Consider the following 6,209-nt stretch of genomic DNA (forward strand, 5'->3'; position numbering starts at 1 on the left):
ATAGAAATACAAAAAGTACAAGAAATTGACATTGCAAATGCTTTACCATGAAAGCCCAAGGGAAGCCATATAGATTGACTATCTTCACTGTTGGCTCAAGCTCTTTCGATAAATAGTCAACAGTCAACTTGAAGCTTTCCCGGCCCCATCCATGGTTGTTGAATGCCTCATAGTCCTCCGCAAGTTTAAGCAAACCAAGTGGTATGTTCAGACTTGTATCTTTTGCCATAAGAACACAGTGCACAAACCAAACTAAACATAAGGACTGCTTATGCTTTTTTGACATGGTTTTGGACTGCAAATCTACAAGCAGCTTATCTCCTTTGTAGATTTTTCCAACTAACTCCACCAAACCAGTTTCACTCTTATCTTTTCCACCCTTTCCTACTTTCTTGGCTCCTTTGGCTGTCTTGCTAGTCCGGGCTGGCTTATTCAATACAACAGTAGGAAGCTCACAAGGATGACATCTAAGGCTAGTAACTATGGCAAACTCTTTCAAGCCAAAGCACACCGGCATGCCACAGTAATTAATCCAAAGCTCATCCTTTGCATCTGAAAGAATTCTACGCTTCATAAGCCCATATACCATTTTCATCTGAAACCGTGCACCGGTCTCTTCAAGCAGATCCAAATACACCCCAAAACAGCTTTTCCTAAAGAAATCCTCCAACCTCTGCTTTTTAAGAATTAGCCTAAACATATCAAAGTTCTTGCCCATGCCTGATTTGACCGTAAGATCAACGGTCAAATCATTATTTTCATTCAACGGCATCCTCACGACATACTTGTCAATACTGAAAACCTTGACAACCTCAGCAATGGAAGGTCTGTTATGATCTATGTCCAATCTACTAGAAGATTCTGCAATTAAATTGGCATTCACGCTATTTCTCTTCTTTGTTCTTAATTCAGCTATGAACGTCGACAAGTGAACTGTATTTTCGGAAGCACTGTCCTTTTCATCATCTTCATCCAATCCATCTACTCCATCAGCAATTTCTTCAGCTTCTAATTCTTCTTCACTTTGTTCATTTGTATCTACTGCTTCTTGGCTCTGTACTTCCTCTCTTTCTGAGGATTGATTGTCAGTTTGGCTGTCTCTTTCCTCTATATTTGCTGATTCAACAATAGATTTTGCTAAATCAGCAAGATTCTCTAATGATGATTGCACTCTAGCTTTTTTATTATCTCTATGACCCTCAGTTGATTTCTCAAGTTTTCTTTTGGCTGGAGATATTTTATCTACACACAGGAGAAAAAAAAAAGCTTCAACTGATTAGTGCATCATTCAAAGTAAACAGATAATAAGAAGTGCAACATTTGATCAAACAAAATACAACAAGTAACATAATTCCCCAACAACTGAAGAATTTGTTGCAACAAATGATGTAACTGTTGCAACAAGTGAATAGGTTGTTGCAATAGATTCTTCAATTGTTGAATAAGTGATTAAGATGCTGTATATCTTCTACAAACACAACCAAATAACTGAAGCAATGTCCAACAGATTTATAGTTGTTGCAACAAGTGTATAACTTGTTGCAACAACTATAAATCTGTTGGACATCTTCTACAAACAGAACCAAAAAACTGAAGCTAAGTCCAACAAATTTGTAGTTGTTGCAACATATTGTATACTTGTTGCAACAAGTGTATAACTTGTTGCAACAACTATAAATCTGTTGGACATCTTCTACAAACAGAACCAAAAAACTAAAGCTATGTCCAACAAATTTGTAGTTGTTGCAACATATTGTATACTTGTTGCAACAAGTGTATAACTTGTTGCAACAACTAAAAATCTGTTGGATATCTTCTACAAACAGAACCAAAAAATTGAAGGTATGTCCAACAGATTTGTAGTTGTTGCCACATATACTATACTTGTTGCAACAAGTGTATAACTTGTTGCAACAACTAAAAATTTGTTGGATATCTTCTACAAACAGAACAAAAAATTAAAGCTATGTTCAACAGATTTGTAGTTGTTGCCACATATTGTATACTTGTTGCAACAACTAAAAATCTGTTGGATATCTTCTACAAACAGAACCAAAAAACTGAAGCTATGTCCAACAAATTTGTAGTTGTTGCAACATATTATCTACTTGTTGGCACAAGTGTAGAAATTGTTGCAACAACTAAAAATCTGTTGGACATAGCTTCTATAAACAGAACCAGATAAATACTAGGACAAGAACAAAAAAACCATCTATTGGATATCTACTCCTAAACCCTGAACCATACCAGGACAACAACAGAAAAAAACCATTTATTTCACTACAAACACACAACAACAACAATAACAACAACAAGATGGATTTTATCCAAGCTTTTCCTAAACACTTAACCAAACCAAAACAACAAGCATCTACTTCCAAGACAACAGCCAAATCGTCTACTACAGACACACAATCATACAAGTTAAACAAAATACACCAAATGTATGTGCAATAATTGTTTATCCTTTCTTTTCCTAAACCATACCATAACATGACAACACCAACACCAACACCAACATCAACATCAACACCGACACCAACACCAACACTAACACCAACACCAACAACAGTATTTCACTACAAAATATACTAAATAGAGGTTTTTAAAGCAAGCAACCTCAGCAAATGTCTGCAACTGTCAAACAAGTGCTGAAGTTGCTGCAGCAACTTACTCATCTGTTCGAAAAAGTCAACAAGATTGCAAGCCATTTTTTTCGAAATCTTAAGGAGAACAAGAACAAAAACATCACAAAAAACCATAATTTGAGAACAATGTACGCTATTTACAAGCGCAAAAACCCCAACAAGTCAAACAAATACCCCAAATAAGGGTTTCTCGAACAAGGAACAACAAAATAAACAACATTGAAGACAAACCCATGTTCTTCTTCTTCTTCTTCTTCTTCTTCTTCTACAACCAAAATCATCAATTTCTACCAAATAACTTTTGGAACAAGTGAAACAAAAACTTTACCTTGATATTAAAGAAGAAGCAGCAGCAGCGACACCTATAGATGAGGGTGAAGAAGAAGATGATAAGAAAAGAGGAGAGATGAGAGACGTCCAAGTGAAGGAGATTAACTGTTTGCTTGGGAGTTTTGATTTTGAAATATGGAAGAAGTGCGAGGGAGTTGTGGGGAGGGAACGGTTTGGGATGTTTTGAATAATAGGCGGGTGTTTTAGTATAATGGGTGGGTGTTTTGGGTTTTTTTGTAGTTTGTGAAAGATTAAGAAGTTTTAAAAATTACATTTTGGATCCCAATCTTCTTATTCCCAAATTTAATTGGGTTTTGATGTGAAATGGGCCTCACACGTCACCTTTAGTAATTTGAAGACTTTTTAGTCACATTCAGTTAATTCTTCGATCTTTCACTACAAATCACAACATTCTGTTCTTATGAGAAATTTGAATTAATTGTTGGTATTATGTTCTTGTGAGAAATTCAAATTAATTGCTAGTATTCGGATTTCATTGGCTTCGTGGAATCCTGAAGGAATTCTGCCACCATCCCTCCAATAACGAAGTGAGAGACTTAAATTTCTTAACAGATCAAAGCCAGATTATTTCTTCTCCACTTGTGAACCCTATTTTTCTAACACTATTAAGCAGGGCACATTAGCTTGTAGTTTCTAATAGCTTCATATTTTCAGCAACATTATTTCATTTTTGTATTGCCCTGTAGATTTAGCCAAATTAATTTAGCAACCACGACAATGGTTATGGGTACGTATCCCTTTATAGTTGTGTGCAATTGCTTCCCAATAATCTTGAATTCAGTTAAGGATCGTTCATTTGCAAGTGCATTACTTTATAAAAGGTTTCTAATTTCATCGGAATACATCTATCGCATATTGTGTGATTCACTCCGTTTTGCAGTGATTTTCTTTTCTACTTTTAATTTTTTGTTTTTTGTGAGAATAGGGGTTTGATGATATGGGTCTTCCTTTTTGGGCTCCAATTATTCCAACAGGGTCGGGTCACCAGAGCGACTCAGAATTCATTGACCCGTCCCACTTGGGCATTGACACTTACACAGTTACACTTCACAGAATGTAAAGGCTTAATTGCCTTGTTCTATTTATCTAGTTTAGAAATACTATGTTGTGCAGATATTACTTGTGGTTCATATTTTGGTGTCTTCTTCTTACACTAAAAATACAGGTTTGTGAAAATTTCTGGTATGTGTGTTTTGGCGATAGTTTAGATAGAAAAAATAGAGTAAATAACTCAAAAGGCAATTAACTTTATTTTGTATCAATAAAGTCACTTACCTTAGTTTTTTCTCTTATAAAATTACTCAATCAAATTTGTATTTAAAAAAAAAAAAATCTACATGACAAAATAGATTTTATCTTTTATGTAATGTAGACATGAAATTCATAACTGAAAAAATTAAAGAAGACCCATATTTTGAACAGGGGCGCGGACCCATGTATTAAGTTTTGGTGTTTGAGCACCCATTAACCGTGGTGGATACTCTATGTAGACATATAGAAAATATTGAAATTTTAGTATAAAACTATAAATAGCACCCAAGAAGCAATATATTCTTTGTTGATTTTAAGGTGAGTGATCTTTTGAGATATTTACTTGGAAAAACAGGAGATGGTAATAGTTCACGTAGGAAAAAGAAATAAGCGATAGTTGGAGTGTGAAAAATTAATAGTTCAGGTGTGTTTTTGACCTTTATCTCATTTTTTCTTCTTCCATGACTACTATTCACTTCGTTGTGGAGTAATTTCCTTTTCTATTCTTGATTTGTTTTTGTTTTTTTTTTTTTTAAATTTTGTTGTTGTGCAATGGGGTTTGGATGATATAACTGTTCCTTTTGGGGCTCCAGTTATTCCCCAGTAGGGTCACTAGAGCGACCCAGAATTCATAGAGCAGTCCCACACTCCCACTTGGTCATTGTCACTTTAACTTCATAGAATGTAAGTGCTTAATTGCCTTATTCTATTTAGTTTAGAAAAACATGTTCTTCTGACATTAGTTGTGGTTCATATTTTGGTGTCTTCTTCTTACACTCAAAATATAGGGTTTGTAAAAAATTTCTAAAGCCCCTAAATACAACAACAGCGACATATGCAGTGTAATACCTTTGCGGGGTAGAGAGGCTATTTCCGATAGTTCCTCAGCTTAAAAGTCTATATACAATCACTAACAAATATTACTCCTAGTATCTATGAACAACAATATTCATATAGGAATGGCAGGTAAGAGGACTTATGTAAGAGTAAAAATCTCTAATTATTCATAACATTTACCTTTTAGTACAATACCATATATTCATGAATTTAAATAGGAGTTGACAAAAAATTGTATTTAAATAGGAAGGATACAGGACTCACATTACATTCCCTATAAAATGAGTGTTAACTTCTCTTCCTCCATTGAGAGGAATGGTCCTCGAGAACTCACTCGTTATAAATCTACAAAAAGGTATGTGATGCTTTTATTTGGATTTCTTTTTCCGTATTGTACTTTTATTTTCCTTATACATTTGATTTTAAATTTTCTTTTCATATGTATGTCTTTTGTTTTTTGGTATCGTAAATTATCTCTTCTATATCCCAGGAGCATTAAGAGAATAAATGGAGAATTAAGTTGCATATTTAAAAAATACATTCAAAGATTAGAGCCCTTAATTAGGTAGGGTGCGAGCAATTCTGCAACAGATAGGAGGAATATCAGACACGCTTGGCGAGAAAATGGTGAAAAAATAAGAAAGGAATATAATGCACAGCTTTTACCACTTGCCTTGGATGTTGGCTAATTGCTCCATTACATCTTCATTCTTTCAAATATGTGTCTGGATAGATACTTTCTAAATCCAAAAGTGTGAGATGAAAATATTTATATGAACATGAGATTGCTCAATAAGTTTTTGAAATCCAACCTTAGCTTGAATATGTTCTCTTGATAAAGGTAACATTGCCTTCATCAGTACCAAGTTGGTACTGGCAATCAAAATCCAAAAACATGTACAATTACATGGAGCCTTTTTTCGCAGAAGGAATAAAAAGAATCTAATATTGATTATACATAATCTATATAGTTCTCTTTACACCAGAATCGAAAAGACAAAAAACAGTTCAGCTTAATTCTTTAACCTTAGCTTGAGTATCTGCTATATGTTTGGTGCAACGAGAGCAGCGTAGTTTCATTTGTCCCTGCTGTTGATCTAGAAAACCTTGGATAATCTGAGG

The sequence above is a fragment of the Lycium barbarum genome, chromosome 7, assembly GCF_019175385.1.
Source record: "Lycium barbarum isolate Lr01 chromosome 7, ASM1917538v2, whole genome shotgun sequence".
Taxonomy (NCBI): domain Eukaryota; kingdom Viridiplantae; phylum Streptophyta; class Magnoliopsida; order Solanales; family Solanaceae; genus Lycium; species Lycium barbarum.